Source organism: Paroedura picta, chromosome 1, assembly GCF_049243985.1.
Source record: "Paroedura picta isolate Pp20150507F chromosome 1, Ppicta_v3.0, whole genome shotgun sequence".
NCBI classification, from domain to species: domain Eukaryota; kingdom Metazoa; phylum Chordata; class Lepidosauria; order Squamata; family Gekkonidae; genus Paroedura; species Paroedura picta.
In genome coordinates, this window is record NC_135369.1 from 108,619,605 (window position 1) to 108,638,639 (window position 19,035).

Below are 19,035 nucleotides of genomic sequence, written 5' to 3' on the forward strand. Positions count from 1 at the left end.
GCATAAGGGAAATTAGACTATTGGGGTCAGATCTAAAATGAATGTGAAGCCAGAACTTGATTGTTAGCAACCATGCTCTGGTTTCCAGTAGTCTTTGGCTGGTTTCTAGACATAGGACTGCGTAAGAGACACAATTCGGGGTCCCAAGGATTTTATGAAGGAAGACAGAGACTTTCAACTGCTTGGTTAAAAGTGTTGATCCAAATAGGGATGCCATAGAGCAGTTGGGCACTTAGTTTCCCATTGAATACTTTGAGGGCTGCTGGCATGTACTGGTTAACACTGGTATAGAAGAAACGTGTAATTGCCAGTTTTTGCAGATGTGATTGCATATTTCCTCTGTGTCGCTTTTAACTTGTTCAATGTTGTTACTTCTTACATTCCATTTAAGAGGCTTCCGAGGCTTTCCAAAAACCACAATTTTTAACTTCTCAAAGTTCAGAGAAAGTTTGTTTACTTCACAGAAGTCCAGGAATTGAACCAGTAAGCGTTTTAAGCCAATTTGTGAATGGGGCAGCACTACAGCATCATCTGCATATAAAAGCAGTAGGATATGAAGGGAACCAATTTTTGGGCTATGGCCAGCATTGGGGGATAGGGACAGAGCAAGGTCATTCATAAAAAGGTTAAATAGGAGGGGAGCCAAAATTCACCCCTGTTTTATCCTTTTGTTGATTGGTATTTTAGGAGTAAGACTGCCAAGGGGGGTGAGTTTGACTTGGCAACAGGTAGAAGAACAGAGTTTCCTTATAAGATATAGGAGCCTTTTATCTATCTCCATGTTTAACAGCTTATCCCAGAGACGATCTCTAGGGGTAGAATCAAAGGCCCCCTTAAGGTCCAGAAAAGCTGCAAAGAGCTTTGGACCCTCTTTCTTACTATATTTGTTGACAAGGTGGGCAAGGATGGTGCAATGATCAAGGGAGGATTTTTCTTGACAGAATCCAACCTGCTCAGGGCCTAAAATCTTTTTCTCACTTTTGCCATAATCAGGCAAGCCTTAAATGTTTGGTTATCAGCATAGCTTTTGCCCAGGTGTCCATGGCTTCAACAGAAATTTGGTATCTCTGATCTTGCACAACTGGTGGGCAAATTGTGTTTTTACATGTCAGAGATAGAATCATAGAGTCATAGAGTTGGAAGGGGCCATACAGGCTATCTAGTCCAACCCCCTGCTCAACGCAGGATCAGCCCTAAGCATCCTAAAGTAGCGATCCCCAACCTGTGGGCTGCGGACCACATGTGGTCCTTCGACTAATTGGAAGTGGGCCCTGAAGGACGCCTTCTCCCCCCCCAGCCCTTTACTTCACCCCCCCCAGCCCTTTACAACACACTTCATTGTTGTGGCGTGTCTGTATCTTATTTTGAAGGGATGTTTAAACATTACCATAGCAGTCAGAGAGTGCTAGGGCAGTGGTTGAGAGTAGAGGAGTAAACTACCCCCCCCCACCGGGCCTCAGTAAAAGGCATTGAGTGGTCCCCGGTGAGTTGTCCCCGGCATTGAGTGGTCCCTGGTGAGTGGTCCCTGGTATTGAGTGGTCCCCGGTGATAAAAAGGTTGGGGACCACTGTCCTAAAGCATCCAAGAAAAGTGTGTATCCAACCTTTGCTTGAAGACTGCCAGTGAGGGGGAGCTCACCACCTCCTTAGGCAGCCTATTCCACTGCTGAACTACTCTGACTGTGAAAAATATTTTCCTGATATCTAGCCTATATCGTTGTACTTGTAGTTTAAACCCATTACTGCGTGTCCTCTCCTCTGCAGCCAATGGGAACAGCATCCTGCCCTTCTCCAAGTGACAACCTTTCAAATACTTAAAGAGGGCTATCATGTCCCCTCTCAACCTCTTTTTCTCCAGGCTGAACATTCCCAAGTCCCTCAACCTATCTTCATAGGGCTTGGTCCCTTGGCCCCAGATCATCCTCGTTGCTCTCCTCTGTACCCTTTCAATTTTATCTACGTCCTTCTTGAAGTGAGGCCTCCAGAACTGCACACAGTACTCCAGGTATGGTCTGACCAGTGCCGTATACCAGTGGTCCCCAACCTTTTTATCACCGGGGACCACTCAATGCCAGGGACAACTCACCGGGGACCACTCAACGCCTTTTACTGAGGCCCGGTGAAGGGGGGGTAGTTTACCCCTCTACTCTCAACCACTGCCCTAATGCTCTCTGATCGCTATGGTAATGTTTAAACAGCCTTTCAAAATAAGATACAGACATGCCACAACAATGAATATAAGGAACATTTTATTTTCATGGAAATTTTAACTCATGACAGTGACAATCAATGGGAACCCTGAGCTTGTTTCTCTGCAACGAGATAGTTCCATCTGGGAGTGATGGGAGACAATGACACCCGAAGTGTGTTGTAAAGGGCCGAGGGGGGGAGGAGGCATCCTACGGGGCCCACCTCCAATTAGTTGAAGGACCACATGTGGTCCATGGCCCACAGGTTGGGGATCGCTACCGTATACAATGGGACTATGACATCTTGTGATTTTAATGTGATGCCCCTGTTGATACAGCCCAAAATGGCATTTGCCTTTTTTACCGCTGCATCACACTGCCTGCTCATGTTTAGCTTACAATCCACAAGTACCCCAAGGTCTCGTTCACACACTGTGTTACCTAGAGGCGTATCCCCCATCCAGTAGGCATGCTTTTCATTTTTCTGACCCAGATGCAGCACTTTACATCTTTATTAAATTGCATCTTGTTCTCATTTGCCCATTTTTCATTGTGTTCAGATCTCGTTGAACTCTCTCTATCTTCTGGAGTATTTGCCAGTCCTCCCAATTTGGTGTCGTCTGCAAACTTGATGAGTAGTCCTTCCTCCCCCTCATCTAGATCATTAATAAATATGTTAAAAAGTACCAGATCGAGAACCGAGCCCTGAGGTACACCACTACTCACCTCCCTCCAGTCTGATGAAACACCATTGACAACAACTCTTTGAGTGCGGTTCTCTAACCAATTTCCTATCCACCTAACTATCTGAAAATCCAGATTGCAGTCCTTCAATTTATCCAGCAGAACATCATGGGGAACCTTATCAAAAGCTTTACTAAAATCCAAGTAAACGACATCAACCGAATTTCCATGATCCAGCCAACCTGTCACTTGGTCAAAAAAGGAAACCAGGTTGGTCTGACAGGACCTGTTGGAGACAAATCGATGCTCACTTCCTTGGATCACCAAATTGTCCTCCAGATGTTTGCAGATCGCTCCCTTTAATATTTGCTCCATTATCTTCCCCACAACAGAGGTCAGACTCACTGGTCTATAGTTTCCCGGGTCATCCTTTCTCCCTTTTTTGAAGATCGGAATAACCTTTGCTCTCTTCCAGTCTTCCGGGACATCTCCAGTTCTTAAAGAGGTCCCGAAGATGATGGACAAGGGTTCTGCAAGTTCTTTGGAAAGTTCTTTGAGCACTCTCGGGTGCATTTCATCCGGCCCAGGGAATTTGAACTCATCCAGTGCAGCTAAATGCCTCTCCACAACCTCTCTGTCCATGTCGACCCGCCACCCAGACACTATCTCTTGGCTACTGCCATCTCTAGATGTGCCTAAACCCTTTGACCTGTGGGAAAAAAACAGATGTAAAATAGGCGCTGAGCCTTTCTGCTTTCTCTGCATCCTCTGTTAGAGTTTGTCCATTCGTACCCAACAGTGGGCCTATTGCCTCCTTTACGTTACGTTTGCTCCTCATATAACTGAAAAATCTCTTCTTGTTACAGTGGGCTTCCCTGGCCAATCTTAGATTTTTTTTTTCTAATGGAAGGCCTGCAAGTGCCACAAGTTATTGTTATATGGAATTTGAAGAAGTGGGCAAATGACTGAAGGAGGCAGACGCGGCAGTGATGTGCACTGCAAGTAACCCCTTAGTTAAGTTCTTTTATTGTTCTTTTATTGTTTTAAACATGTTTCATTTTATTTTATTAACTACTGCACTCAGCTTTTAAACCAAGTAGCCTACACAAATTGTGATAAGCTGCCGCAAATTAACAATTGGCAGCTACACCTGCTTATATCACCTGACCTTGGACTTCCACAGCTTCTTACATAAGAAATTCATAGTTTGAAAAAAGAGACAAAATATACTTTCTTAGTGGGGTTATATTTGGGGCAAGGGTGATAGAAGCTCATGGTATAGTTTTCCAATTTCCATTGTATAGACTGGGGTCTCCAACAGGAAGTTTGCAAGCTGCTGAAAAAAATAGTTCATGCAGCCCTTGTATATGTTTCTTCAGGGTTTCCTGCAGGACAGAGAATTTCCATGGAACATTTTGATCAATGACACCTATATTAATATCAGGTGCAGTGACTGATCCTGCTGTGGGTGTGAAATCACTCTGGATACCTTGCATGCACTCTTTAAAGATACTTGTGTGTGTTAATTCCCAGTCCCAAAAGCAGCAATCCGGTATCTGAATACAGGATTTGATGTGCAAACTGGCCATTGTTGCATGGAGCAGGCTGCTGTGTGGAATGGGAGGGGATGGGTGGACAAACTATGTCCAGCAATCTGATACATGGATGCTGGGAAGGGGAGGGAAAGGGGAATCTCGGTATCTTGAACCATAGTGCTGCTTGGTATGTAGCAGGGATAGGGTGCCTGGACTCAGACCCGAAAACCCTGCTCCTCCTCCATCTTGTAAGGAATCGTTTTCAGAAAATGCTTTTAAAAATAAAATGTTATTGAGTGATATCTGCAAGCTTAAATTGACTCAGGGAATGGTAGAGGACAGGAAGGCCTGGAGAATCATTGTCCATGGGGTTGCAATGGGTCAGACATGACTTCACAACTAACAACAATTGAGGGATATTAGTTTCAAATTTTGGGCAGAGGATTTTGCACAACTTTGGTCTTGTCTGAAAGGCTCTGACCGCAGCCAGGATTTTAGAACTGTAAGGTGCCATCTAGGTCACTCTCACTTTACTACATTGATCCATGTGCCTGTACCTCCCAGGCTTGACTGCTGTAGCATTTAGTGTATGGGTCTGCCTTTGGAGACTACCCAGTGACCTCAGCTAATTCAGCACACAACCTCCCATTTATTGTATGGTACCAGGAGGCGTGTCTATACTATATATAGCCTGTTTTATGTCAGCATCATTTTCCAGGGTCAGTTCAAAAGAGGTTTTTAAATTGGGAATCCCTTCACAGTCCATCTGCTTGAAGACTCTCTGTGTTTCCTCATCATCTTAGATCAGAAAGGCAGGGCCAGTAAAATGCTGTGCTGGTTTCTGTGGCAGCACCTTTTTAATGACGTGGTGAAGACTTCTTTTCTTTTGTCTTTCCTGGAAGAGCTGGAAGACTATTTCCCCTACCAAAGTACTTTTTGACAAGAAAGAGACTTTAAAATGTGTTAGCACGTTTAAATTGTCTTAACTGAATATTTTCTTCGTTCGCTGTGAGTTTAGAACATTTTCAGACTGATTTGAACTGTGTGGAAATTACATTTAAATTGTGAGCATGAAGCGCCCTGTGAAATCCTGGGTTCTATGCATGCCAGCCAACTGGATGCAAGAAAACAGAATATTCCTGAGTGCTGAAACAGAGAAGGCGTCCATGGCTCCTTTTTGAAGGTGCATTTGGGCTGTTGGAAGAGGCAATGTCTGGTGTATAAAGAAGACCCTGCAGGGGGCAGCAAGAGGGCTGTTAGAGAGGATAGTAAGGTTAACATTCTCCTGCTAAGTGTCATTCCTTGTCTGTCTCCAATTTGCTACTCTCAGAGGCCGTTTCAGTGCTTCTTCTCGCAAGCCACATATTCTCTCTCTCACTCTCTCTCAGTTAGACATGTAGTCAGCTCCTACCTCTTTCTCTCCTCTGCAGTATCATATATACTGATTCCTGAATAAACCTTTTATCTACTCTTTAATCAGGTTGTGCAACCTCGCTGTGTTATTTACTCTGCTAACAAGGGCAACCACCTCTTAGGCTGGACCCAAAGCCCCACCAATGGAGGGAGTTTGCAGATGTGTCCCTTTCCAGCCTCCCTCTTCCCACAGGCACTTTGAGGCCACCCTTGATTATCTGGAACTGCTGGGGAAGGCCGTCTGTGTCGTACCGCTAGGTTTGAGTCCAGTAGCCCCTTAGAGACCAACAAGATTTTCAGGGGATGAGCTTTTCTGTTTCAATGGGGGGATAGAGAAAGACCCAAGTTCAAATCGATCTGAATTCAGCAGGATCCACAATGGAATAAACAAAGTAAGTGCAGAATCAGTCCAGGTAACACTCATTGTTTTCTGGTTTTGTTCCTCTCCTGTTGCACATTCTGGAAAATTCTTATTTTGCACAGCAAAATTTGTTCCCTGAAACTAAGAAAATGCTAGTTCATAAGTGTTGGGATGAGAGATTCAGACACACACGCAGGTATCTGAGTGTAAGGGAAGTCTGCCGACTTTCAGCCGAGCTCCCCCCGAAGAACAGCATCTTTTATTCACGTCACTTGCACATAACATGTATCCATGTATCTCTTTTGGCCTTCAGGCCTGTACTCAAACCCAGAAGCTTCTTGCATGTAAGCGTACAAGCAGCTATTGTTCTTTGTACTTTCTACTTGCATTGAGATAACAGCATGTTCAGCAGTTCACTTTAGCAATACACACACACACTAGGCCTGCACCACACATAAGTGATTCAGTAATGTACTTTCCATCTCTAACATTTTCTTCTGCCAGCCACAATTTGTAGAAGTGAGGTTTTTGCCACAGCTAGAATGTTCGAGATCCAAGTTGTTTGCAAACTCCTCTGCAGGTGATTTCCTTCAATTTTTCATAAATTAGTAATTTTTTTTTAATTTGGAAATTCCGGGGGGGGGGGGGATGCTATGAAGTTCCATCTTCGCGTGACTATAGTACTCAGAAGGAACAGTGTAGGTGCATAGACTTCAACGCACAGTGTGCAGCCATTGCTGGGAATGTGAACACCTCCCTTGTCCCATCCAGTTCTCCTGCCTACTTAAATGAAGTAACTTGACCCCAGGCAAGGGCAGAGTCTGGATGGTGTTTAGGAGGTACACGTGAATCTGATGTCATGGTTAATTAGTTATCAGGGAGGTTTACATGCTGTGTCTCATTTGGCAACCAACCACCTCCCGATTCTTCTTGTTTTGCAGTCATGCTATAATAGTATGGTCATAAAATAACACAAATATAATGAACAGTGGCTTTGGCCTCATGCAGAATAAAACAACAACCCCAGTACTATAAACTTTCTCAAAGGAGCAAGAACTGATTGTTTTCATAAATGTTCAAGAAAACTAGCTCACCTAGAGAGAAAAGAAATCAATCACAAGACTGGAACAGAAAAAAGGGGGGATATTAAAGGGACAGTAGCCTTGAGAAATCTCAAGAGTCCTTTGACCATTCACACTGGAAAGCCTCAGGCTGCAACTGTCATTTAAAAAATTCCACAAAATTGAACAGAAAAAATTCCAGAATAATTCCAGATAATTCCAGAATAAATAGATATTTTGGCTATGGAAGAACCATAGGATGGCCTATGGATTTTGCTAAACATCTGCAGGAACCTTGTTTTCTGTCTTGTGAAGATGCCATGAAAAGGGAAAGAGGCAAATGAAGGGTCCTTTTCTCACCTGTTTTTTAAATTGGGTCTTAAAAATGATGCAAAGCAAAAATACTCTCCAAAATGCAGAGGAAAAAACTCATGTTTAAATCGAAGTCACTAAGCTTCATCATCATCATTGCACATAAAAGTTTAAGAAGTCATGCCGCATAAAGAAAAGAGAAGACAGGTCATTTCAAGTCTTGGTAAAAGACAAATGTAAGCTCAGTTTCAGAGTCCGTATTAAATAACTGCTTATGGAATGTATTTGCATCATTTTTGATAACTGGCCAATTCAGAGTGGCTTGCGGGGTATATGGCAGAGAGAACAATTTTGCAATCTGAAGTTAAATTTCTCCAGCTAATAATTCCTCTCACTGCTTTGACTCCATGTAGATGTTAGGGAGTGTCAGCATTGCTTGCTGACCACAGACAGACCCCATTCAAATGCAGCTGCTTATGGTAGGAAAGGCTATCCAAGCTGAAATGAAAAACACAGCTGCAGCATTTTCAGCATTGCATGAATGACCGAATGTACACCTGGGGTGCTGTCAACTGTGAAAGATTCATGCAAAAAATGATGCTGGTGAGATTTCTTTGACAGGCAGTGAGATTCCTTTGCATTCGACCTTTTGATAAAATACAACCACATTTTTTAGTTTAGTTTCTTTTCTCCACCCCCATGCAAAGTCATCTCTAAAGCGGCCATTCTATGAGCTGAAGACTTCTTCAGTGTATAGTAAGGCATCTTTTAGTCCTAAAAACATTTATGTGCCTGTTTTGTTAAAACTGAAGAACAAGAGACAAGCTGATTAGAACCCCAGGCAGACTTAGCCATAAAAATACTTCTGTGGAAAAGGATTAGAATCATAGAAACATAGAGTAGGAAGGTACCTCCAGGGTCATCTAGTCCAGTGTCCTGCACAATGCAGGAACTCACAACTACCTGCCCACCCACAGTGATCTCATGCCCAAGTAATACTGTCACCAAAAATCTCCAGAATTCAGCCTGGCCTGGAGGCTTATATGAATCAGGGTTGTGGTACTGTCTAAGGAAGATTGACAGATACACATATTATGCTAGAGTCCCCCCCCCCCAAAAAAAAAAAAAAAAAAACTGGGCTCAAAGCAGCCGGGGGTGGGTGGGTAGGAAGAAAGCTTCAATTGAAGAGGAAGAGTTAAAGTCTAGCCAGTCACTGGTTCCATGACCTCTGCTCCATGAGAGTTCTGTGGCAGCTTAGTGGGAACTGAGGGAAGATGTGATACTATCGGCAGGAAACAGGTGCATGCATGCTAGGTGGGACGTCCCTCTTTGGAGCTTTTAAACTAGGAAAATGTTTTCTGCAGCCAGCCTGTGTAAGTGCAGTCCCAGTGTGTGTCTGCACAGAAGACATTGATGAATAACAATTACAGGGAATTGCAACCCTGGTTAACTAATAATTAAACATTTTTCCAAAGGTGTAAAATGCTAAGCACATGTATTATTTCTTTCACCTAAGCTACAAAAAGGATTTTTTCAATTATAATTGCAGTTCCTAGGGTGGTATGATTGCTGAGCTAAACTGAGATGCTAATATATCTATCTGTGAAAAATTTAAAAGCTTGGGACATTGCAGCTGGCTTGCTTCCAAATTCAAGCTGGCTACTGCTGCTTTGAAGGAAAGGGTTGGGGTGGGGGTGGGGGGGTGAATCCAAAACAACATTTAGCACTGAATGCATGTGACGCTATTCACACTAGATTATTTCAGGTCATATGGTAGTCCAACAGAACTGTAGAGTAGCGATCCCCAACCTGTGGGCGGTGGACCACATGTGGTTCTTCGACTAATTGGAGGTGGGCCCCGAAGGACACCTTCTCCCCCCCGGCCCTTTACTTTATCCCCCCCCCCGGTCCTTTACAACACACTTCACGTATCATTGTCTCCCATCACTCCCAGATGGGACTATCTCGTTGCAGAGAAACAAGCTCAGGGTTCCCATTGATTTGTCATTGTCATGAGTTAAAATTTCCATGAAAATAAAATGTTCCTTATGTTCATTGTTGTGGCGTGTCTGTATCTTATTTTGAAGGGATGTTTAAACATTACCATAGCGATCAGAGAGCGTTAGGGCAGTGGTTGAGAGTAGAGGAGTAAACTACCTCCCCCCCACCAGGCCTCAGTAAAAGGCATTGAGTGGTCCCCTGTGAGTGGTCCCCGGCGTTGAGTGGTCTCCAGTGATAAAAAGGTTGGGGACCACTGCTGTAGAGTATTGTATTCGTTTTTTACTGGCAGATACAAATCCCTTTATAAAATTTAAGGCTGCCTCTTTTATGTTATTACTAGACTAAAAGCCCATTTTATACTGTAATAAAATGGGCACTAGACAGCTTCCCCCCCCCCCCCAAGCACACCCCATTCTGGCCCCGGACAAATCAAAACCGACTCTTTAAACTGGAAGCAGAAGATCTGAGAAGCACAGGAGAACAGGGTTTGTTTTCAAGCACACATTGATAGAATTGTTTTTTTTTCAGAAAGGAAAGAGACGATTCGACATGTTAGAGAAAGAGAGAGGAGATCTATATACCTTAAAGTGACACCAACCCTTGCCAGCTGCAGCACAGGAGGCCGCACAGCACTCGGAAGCTATGCAGAGACGGTTGCTGTTCTGGGGTTGAGGCTGGGTCTTACCTCGCGGCTCCTGAGGGCACGGTGGGAGCGGGGATGGCGGAGTTCGGCCGTCTTGGGGGTCGGGCGTGGTCGGCAGGCGGCCATGTAGCACGGTGCGGTTGTGGGCGCGGCGGGACAGGCTCGGACCTGAGGGCGGAGGCACTCGGCGGCGGCGTGTCTCTTCGCAGCCGCATCATTGGGCCAGTTGGGCATGGCCTTGCCGGTGGTGGCGAAGGCTGGAGACATATGTGAAAGCAGTCAGTGGGAAGTCGGGCGCTGGGGCTTGGGGTCGGGCTGGGAAGGGGGCTGGCGGCGGCAGGCGGTGGCGGACCGTCGTGGTGGGGGTGGGAAGGTCGCAGGAGGGCCTTGTTGTGGCCGCGGCAGCAGGCCTGGGGGGAGTCGTAACGTGGAGGGAAGGGCGATGGTCTGTGGGTGGGAAAGGAGCAGGGTGGCCGCCCTGTTCCTTTCCCGGCTGCGAACCATGTGGGGATGGAGTGTGGGCAGGGAGTCTGGGGCGGGCCAAGTGGCCAATAGGGAGGCGCGCTACGCACACCTCCCAATTGGCCACTTGGCCCCTGAGTGGCACTCGGAGGGGCCCAAACAGAACCTGCTTCTGCGTAGCCCTCTCTGAGTTTTTATCCCGGACAGGTCCCGTCCTAACTCCTCCCCAACAGCCCTTACTCCTTTATTTAATCTGCTCCGCAGATTAACTTGCTAATCTAACTTGCTTGTAACTTGCTAGGTTTCTGTGGCTCTGATCTGACAAGAGGTCTGATCAGTGAGCATTATATATGTTTATGTAAATATGAGCAAGTAAACTTTATTTTACTTTTACTTTTAAAGCCTAATCATGTTTCAGTGTCTCATTGAAGCCTCCTTCAGGAGTTAAGGTAAAGGCTTAAAACTGCACTCTCTCAAGGCATGCTAGAGGTGGCATCTTATGCAGTGGGGCAAAGTCCCTTTTTAGTTCTCTTTTTCTGTTTTGTTCCTCCACCACAATAAGTGGCAAGGGGTTCAACAAGACTGGTAGCAGCGATTCCGACAAATGGTAGCAGAGATCCGTTCACCATTCCAACAAGTGGAAACCAGAGGATGTTTCCCAACATTTTCCCTGTCACTGTGCTGTTTTCTTTCCAGGAACAGTCAGGCCTGTTTTCTAGGCTGAAAAAAAAAGATTATAAAGCTGTCCACTGCCTGTCAGTGCACTCAGTTTCAGTCTTCTTTGTGTGACTTTTAAAAAATACTCATTTTAATATGGCACACTTTAATCTGTTATTTCTGCTCTTTTCAATCTCTGCTGCATAAAACATGGGCGGGTCAATGTAAGTTCTCAATGCATAATTTGAAAAGACAAAACCAGCATAGCTGCCTTAGGGGCATATGGCAATTCTTGCTTAGTGAAAGCTCGAAGGAGGTTTCATAGTGATAGAGGCACAAACAGCTAATTTGCGTGGAATGTTTTTTCAAAACAGGAGGAATTGTAAAATCTGTTCTACAGTTAGAATGCTTTCCTCATAGATCCTCCATGTGTGTCTCCAATAATAATAACTATTAAAAAAATAACCGTGGGCAAGTTAAATGCTACTGAGATATTATTCGTTCTCTTACCTTAGAGTCAAAATTATATGCAGAAAATGACCTATTTTTCTTCCCTACTTCTTAGTGCATTATAATACATTGTGCTGCCTAAGCAAGAAAGCTTCACTGTTAAACTCAGTTGAGGAGACAATGGAGTTTGACAAATAAATGCCAATCCTTGCTTCTGTCCTTCACAGAGAGCAAGAGCACACCGATTATTTTATGACAACAGCTCATCTAAATCCTTTCTTGCCTATTTGTGCCATGAGGTGCTATTTTAGAGGAGGGTTATTAGAAATGCTCTAGTATGGGATAAGTCTCTTAGCCACAGTCCAGTAAATATTTCTCTTTCATCACTTGAGAATTCTCAGCCTCTCTGAACCTGATATTTTGATCTTGGCTTAGGGGTTGCAGACTTGGCCAGAATTTTAGGATTTAAATTACTCTCTCAGCATCTACAAAGGAACAGAATTATTAAGATGAGGGTCAGGTCAAGAGATTCTGTAATTCATTCTTTCCCACAATATGGATCAAGCTGCACAGGCAGTATTCTAATCTAATCTACCAGGTCCCACTTTCTGCTTTCTATGCTACCCCTTAGTTCCCAATTCCCTACCCATGTATTTTGGGATCCAAACCTCAAGACACTGGCACTCAAGCTGCATTGTCAGCTAGGAATCTACCAAGTTACAAGCCTAACTCTGGGATTGAGATTTGCTCTAGAATGTCATGTCCATCGGGCATTTAAATACTATTATGCAGCGATGGGTCGGACACGACTTCGCACATAACAACAACAACAATGCAGAGATATCCGAACAATAGGTTTGCCAAGCTTCCTGCTATGCAGGAAACCTCCTATTAATTGTTCCTATTGCCTGTCACAGTTTAGAGTGTTGGGAAATTAAAAAAAAAAAAAAAGCACTAGGCACTGTCTCTATAAATCACTATGGGATACAACCCAGAAGACACAATAGTTACTTCTAGGATTGCTGGAATCTCAATGGTTTTGCCATAGAGCTTCTGGAAATTCCTAGAGCTGCCCATTAATCATGTTGCGATATTCATGATGTTGCTTGTATCACATGCCCCCTCCCCCACCAGCTCCCCCACCAGCTCCCAACTCTCCCTCTGGTTGTTTAACGTGGCAATAATGAATATTCAGAATAATGTTCTCAGCATAGACTATGTTAACTAAGTTTTTACATAGGATCAATGAATGACCTTGTTTCCACAATGCTTTTATTGGGCTGCCATACAGTAGGTATAGGGTTGCTATCTTTGGCTCCAGGTTTTCAAAGGAATCAGCCTTAAAAAAATGGGTATGAATATGAACCACCTTTCTCTCCCCCTTTGAAGTATGGAGGCCAGGAGGCCAGAAATTAATAGTTCCCCTAATAGAAAGTCCCACTTCAGGGCATTCCCTCCACTGATAGAAGCTGTGACCAACCATAGGATTTCTGCCTTCTATATTTATGAATGAATGAATCCTGTTAAACTGGCCTTAATTGTTTCAGAATACTCCCCGCACACACATACTTCTATAACTGATTAACATTATTACCATTGTGGTGCCTTATGTTGTTTACGGTGGTGGAGCAAACAAGCATGTTGCTTTCTCTGTTTCTTGCCCTCTAGTCCCTCACTTTCCTAGAACAGTCCCTGTATGATTGACATTATACTCTGTGACTTTTGGACAGTGGTCAGATGAAGAGAGCTGCACCCTTTCCTCAGGATGTATTCTTTTCTACTGCAGTGTTATCTTCAGAATAACCAAATCCTGAGCAATGAGATTTTTAGGCTGATGTGAAAAGAGAAACATAATACCAGACTTTGTTCATCTTCTTGTAAATCAATAAGTATAACCAAAATATTCTGGAGACAGGATTGTCTTCCTGTTGTCCATGGACTCGCAGTATTGTACTGTGCTGATAGTATAAATGACAATCATGTTCTAATGTGCAAGTATAATCACTTGTCAACCTTCTAACCAAGATCAAGTGTGTGTTGTGTAGATTGCAAGGGTCATGATTGTGTTTTGTACCAAGGCTTGTTTTGTACCAAGGCTAGAGCCTCTTGTGGCGCAGAGTGGTAAGGCAGCCACCTGAAAGCTTTGCCCATGAGGTTGGGAGTTCGATCCCAGCAGCCGGCTCAAGGTTGACTCAGCCTTCCATCCTTCCGAGGTCGGTAAAATGAGTACCCAGCTTGCTGCTGGGGGGTAAACGGTCATGACTGGGGAAGGCACTGGCAAACCACCCCGTATTGAGTCTGCCATGAAAACGCTAGAGGGCGTCACCCCAAGGGTCAGACATGACTCGGTGCTTGCACAGGGGATACCTTTACCTTTACCTTACCAAGGCTTGGATGAGAATACCCGGAAATAAATGATCAAAGGAGGGTGGGAGTGGAAGATGATGCAGCCCCATCAAAGGTTGTTAAAATATCTACAGCTTTAGGAAATTTTATCCTGGAAATTTTCGTTTTGAATACATCACTTTTAACTGTTGTTAATGCAGTTGTTTAAAAGTAAAAATATATGTCTGGCAAAACTCAATACCAATCCCAGGGTGTGCTCTAAATATACATCCTGTAGCTACTGCATTGGTCATAACACACTTGGAATATTGTGTGCAGTTCTGGAGACCTCACTTCAGAAAGGACATGAACAAAGTTGAGAGGGTTCAGAGGAGAGTCTGGGGACCAAGCCCTATGAGGAAAGGCTGAGGGATTTGGGATCTTTCACCAAAGTTTATCAGGTGATGGCACTCTTCTAGGAACCCAAGGCATACAAGAAATATTAAAAATAAAGAATGTAGTTTTATTAAAGACAAATCATAGATGGTATGCAATTACACTCATACATGTATGCAGAGAGAAATAAGGTAGGAAATAGCTAAGTTTCAAGGAACAGTATGTGGCAATCTGGACGTGGGGAGCACAGAAAAAAGGAGCAGAGCAGTAGTGTTCATGTTGGGCCTCTGGCAGGATCCATACTAGGGAAGCTGGTCAACAGAGAGGCTCTTTGGGATGCCCAGGTAAAGGGATTTATACCCTTTCCTAGCCAGGTATGTTGTGAAAAGTCACATAGGCTGAGGTGGGCTTTGGACAAAAGGTGTGATTGTTCTTTGATTGGTATGGCAAAATATTTCATCACTCTAGGATGGCAAAAATCATAGTGAACAAAGAGGGTTATTTTGGGAAGAACTGGAACCTTCAGGAAGGTTCTACACCTAGGCTGAAATTTTAATATCTAGTAGATGAGAGTAATAAAACTCTTGGCAGGCTGGCATGATGATGGGGACAGGAAGGGGGATTTTGGGAGGAACAAAGCATTTCGAAGGAGTCTGCTGGTTACCACTTTAGCACTACAATGGTTGGGATGGGGAGGAAAGTCAGGATTGATTGACAATGTGTACATGCTTCCTAGCTAGTGCAGGGATGCAGAGTTCATGATCAACTTAGGTTGGTCATAACATGGCTATTAGTAAATCATAGAATCATAGAGTTGGAAGGGGCCATACAGGCCATCTAGTCCAACCCCCTGCTCAACGCAGGATCAGCCCAGAGCATCCTAAAGCATCCAAGAATGAGTATGTATGTATGTATGTATGTATGTATGTATGTATGTATGTATGTATGTATGTATGTATGTATGTATGTATGTATGTATGTATGTATGTCATGAAACTTAAAAGAAAATAACATGCATTTAAAACAACCCCCCCTTTCTAAATCTAACATTACATTTATGACATGATTAAGCATAGGGGAAACATGGGGAAGGAGGAGGGTTACCAGTGTAATAAGTAGGCATGAATGGCATAGTATGGTTAAAGAGAAGCAAGGCTTAGGAAGGTAGCAGTTAGCTTTCCTAACAATTGTACTTCTTTTTTTAAAAAAAATATTTGTTTTATTTTTATACTAAAAGAAAGTAAAGAAAAACACAGGGATAGAATGTCAGGTACAGAAGGGGAAAGGTAGGGGGAAGTTCATGATTTTCCCTTTACAGACTCATCCTTAAGTTACAACACATTGTTCAACAATTGTACTTCTTTTGATACAGCCCCAAATCCCATTGCCTTTTAGACACCAAGTCATACTGCTGAGTCATGTTCAGTGTATGGTCTCTTAAGAACCCTAGATCCATTTTGCAATTACTGCCCTCCTCCACTGATGTGGAGGAATTCATGGATAACATGTTGACAGGCAAACATGCCATTTGACAGTAGCTTCTGATATCCTTGTCTCTTGGCCAATCAACTCCATGAACAATTGCACAGTTATCTGTAGTGATGGGGCAAGTTTTACCCTCGTGCAGTAGCTGAAACTGAGTTTTCCCCAAGGTCATGGATGGCTAGGTCATGTAATTAAATGACACCGTGGTATGTGTGGAAAGCCATGATTCAGATGGGGGTGAGAATGTAAATGTACAGCTACAGATCCAAATGTACTAGCAGTCATTAATGTTGTTCAGTCTGACAAACATCAAGCAGTAAGACTTAATTTTTTTATATGGTTCTTGTTCATTCATGAGAACAACCCTGCTTAATCACACCAGTGTTCCATCCAGTACAGCATCCTGTCTCACTTAGTAGTCAACCAATTCTTCTGGAGGGCCAACAGTATGCACCTCTTCCCCTGGCGTTGCTTCCTGGCTCTGGGATTCAGAGGCTTAATGTTTCTGAATACGAAAGTTCCTCTCAGTGACCATGGTGAGTAGCCATTGACAGACTTATCTTCCATGAGTCTATCTAATGCCCTTTTAAAGCTGCCTATGCCTATGGCCATCACTGTATCCTCTGGCAGTGAACACCACATTTTAATCCCTCTCTGTGAAAAAATGTATTTTCAAATGTCTGTCCTGAATTTAATGCCTGTTAACTTCAAGCTCTAGTATTTTAGGAGAAAAGTGGGAGGAAAGTTCTCCAGTACACTCTATCTCAGGCATAGTTTTGTAAACCTCTACGATGTTCCTCAGTCATCTCTTTTCTAAACTAAAAAGTTCAAACTCCTCAGCCTTTCTCAAAAGAAAGGAGCTTCAACCGCTTTGTTGCCCTCTCCTGTACTTGTTTCTGCTCTGCATTATCATTTTTGAGGGTGACCAGAACCTGAACTGCACACATATCAAAAACCTCTAGTTTTGCTTTTCAGTGCTAAAGAAAATGCCTGTAGGTCCAATTTAGTAATCCCGTCCCTCACCCACAAAAACTATTAGTTTGTCCTTGACAGTATGAGGCAAATTATAGCATTGCAATAAAGAGCATATTCATTTCTGGTATAACCCAGTCAATAAATGTACACATACTCATTCCTGTACAGAAACTTACTTAGTGCATTTTGTCACTGCTTTTCTCCAAAGGAAGAAACATCACTATGTTTAAATTGTGTGACTAAATAAAGATGCAGTCCGCTGACACTGTCTAATTTCAGGTAACATACTCATGTGATATTTTTATGGAGAACATTTTATAACAATACTTCAAGCCCAAAGGAGTGGTGCTATGAATCAGAGGCTGATGTTTACATAAAAAGGGAAGCTGTTCCCATATAAATGTTGAAGTGAACTGTTTCCACCTTTGTTTTCTCATCTTTTTAACTGGAATAATGTTGGTTTGGCTAAGCATTTCCCTACTTATTTTGTACCTGTTGGGTAATGTCTTTAGTGATGAGTGATACAACTCCCCACTCCCTGTAAGCCATACGGTCACTGTGCATGGTCAGGAATTAAAAGGAATGACTCCTATGGGAACTGTAAGCTTGACTTTCAGATCACTGATGGATTCACTGCTGAACTGATGTAAAAGTTCTTATCTGGAGCATGTCTTAAGACTAGTCAATTTTAACTCTTGTGATAGTTCTTAATTGCAAGTTGTACACTCATTTTTTATACCAGACAGTAAAAAATCTAATTGTTGCACCCCACCTGCCTCTTGCAGATACTGCCACCTTCAGCCATCACACCCTCTTTCCTTGGAGTTCTTTGGAGGTCTCAGAAATAGAGAGGAAAGGGTTGACTCACCCTGGTCTTCCTCCTCTCAGCTGGAACACCCTGACATCCAGTGAGAATCCTCTTCAACCTTCATTTATGGGCCTCCTTTTATCTCCTTTTCCTGTGCCTAAGTCTTGCTTCCCTCTCCTCCCCAGGCTTCCTGTCCCTGGCCATCAGAGCTTCCCCACCCCTCCCTGCTGTGCTCCTCCTGGGCGGGCTCGAGAGGCCTACCCTTGAACCTGTGGTATGCACTGTGGTATGCAGTGTGTCCATCTTAGCTACATCTGAGCTGGGGATGGGCTTGTAGAGGTGACTGCTACCTGGGTGACTTGGATGAAAGACCACGACATCCATGTGGTTGAGATGATAACTATCTCTGCTTCCTTTGGTGTAGTGGTTAGGAGTGCGGACTTCTAATCTGGCATGCTGGGTTCGATTCTGCCCTCCCCTCATGCAGCCAGCTGGGTGACCTTGGGCTTGCCACAGCACTGATAAAACTGTTCTGACCGAGCAGTGATATCAGGGCTCTCTCAGCCTCACCCACCTCACAGGGTGTCTGTTGTGGGGAGAGGAAAGGGAAGGCGACTGTAAGCCGCTTTGAGCCTCCTTTGGGTAGAGAAAAGCGGCATATAAGAACCAACTCTTCTTCTTCTTTTAGTCTCAAAATCCAACATCAACCAGGCGGAGCACATCTCAGCACAGATTGCCTCTGGCACATGATACACTACCAATGTAAAGGGGTTGCTTCCTAAATAATACTGGAGGGCTCTAATGGCCTACCTGTAGGCTAAGGCTTCCTTATCTATGATTGCATATCGCTGTTCTGACAGATGCAGCGTGTGACTCTTAAAGAGTATTGGTTGTTCTCTTCCAGCAATTGTTTGGGCCCAAACTGCACCTAGTTTGGTACCTGAAGTATCAGTCTGAAACAGGATGAGCTGATCAAAGTCTGGGTTTCAGAGTTCTGACCGATGCTCTGGTTCGGCCTCACCTGGAGTACTGTGTTCAGTTTTGGGCACCACAGTTGAAGAGGGATGTAGACAAACTGGAGCATGTCACGAGGAGGGCAACAAAGATGGTGAGGGGTTTGGAGACCAAGACGTATGGGGAAAGGTTGGGGGAGCTTTATCTGTTTAGCCTGGAGAGGAGACGATTGAGAGGGAATCTGATAACCATCTTCAAGAATTTAAAAGGCTGTCACATAGAGGATGGAGCAGAGTTGTTCTCTCTTGCCCCGAAGGGATGGACC

At 43.9% G+C, this 19,035-nt stretch overlaps 1 long non-coding RNA gene across 1 annotated transcript in view; it reads right to left on the reverse strand.

Moving 5' to 3' along the window:
- The window catches only part of LOC143844707 (uncharacterized), a 37,744-nt gene extending 19,893 nt beyond the window's left edge, over nt 1-17,851 (reverse strand). Inside the window, exon 1 of the long non-coding RNA XR_013234107.1 lies at nt 17,721-17,851. This is a non-coding gene — a long non-coding RNA (uncharacterized LOC143844707). The remainder of the gene's footprint in view (nt 1-17,720) is intronic.
- Between the last annotated feature and the right edge of the window lie 1,184 nt (nt 17,852-19,035).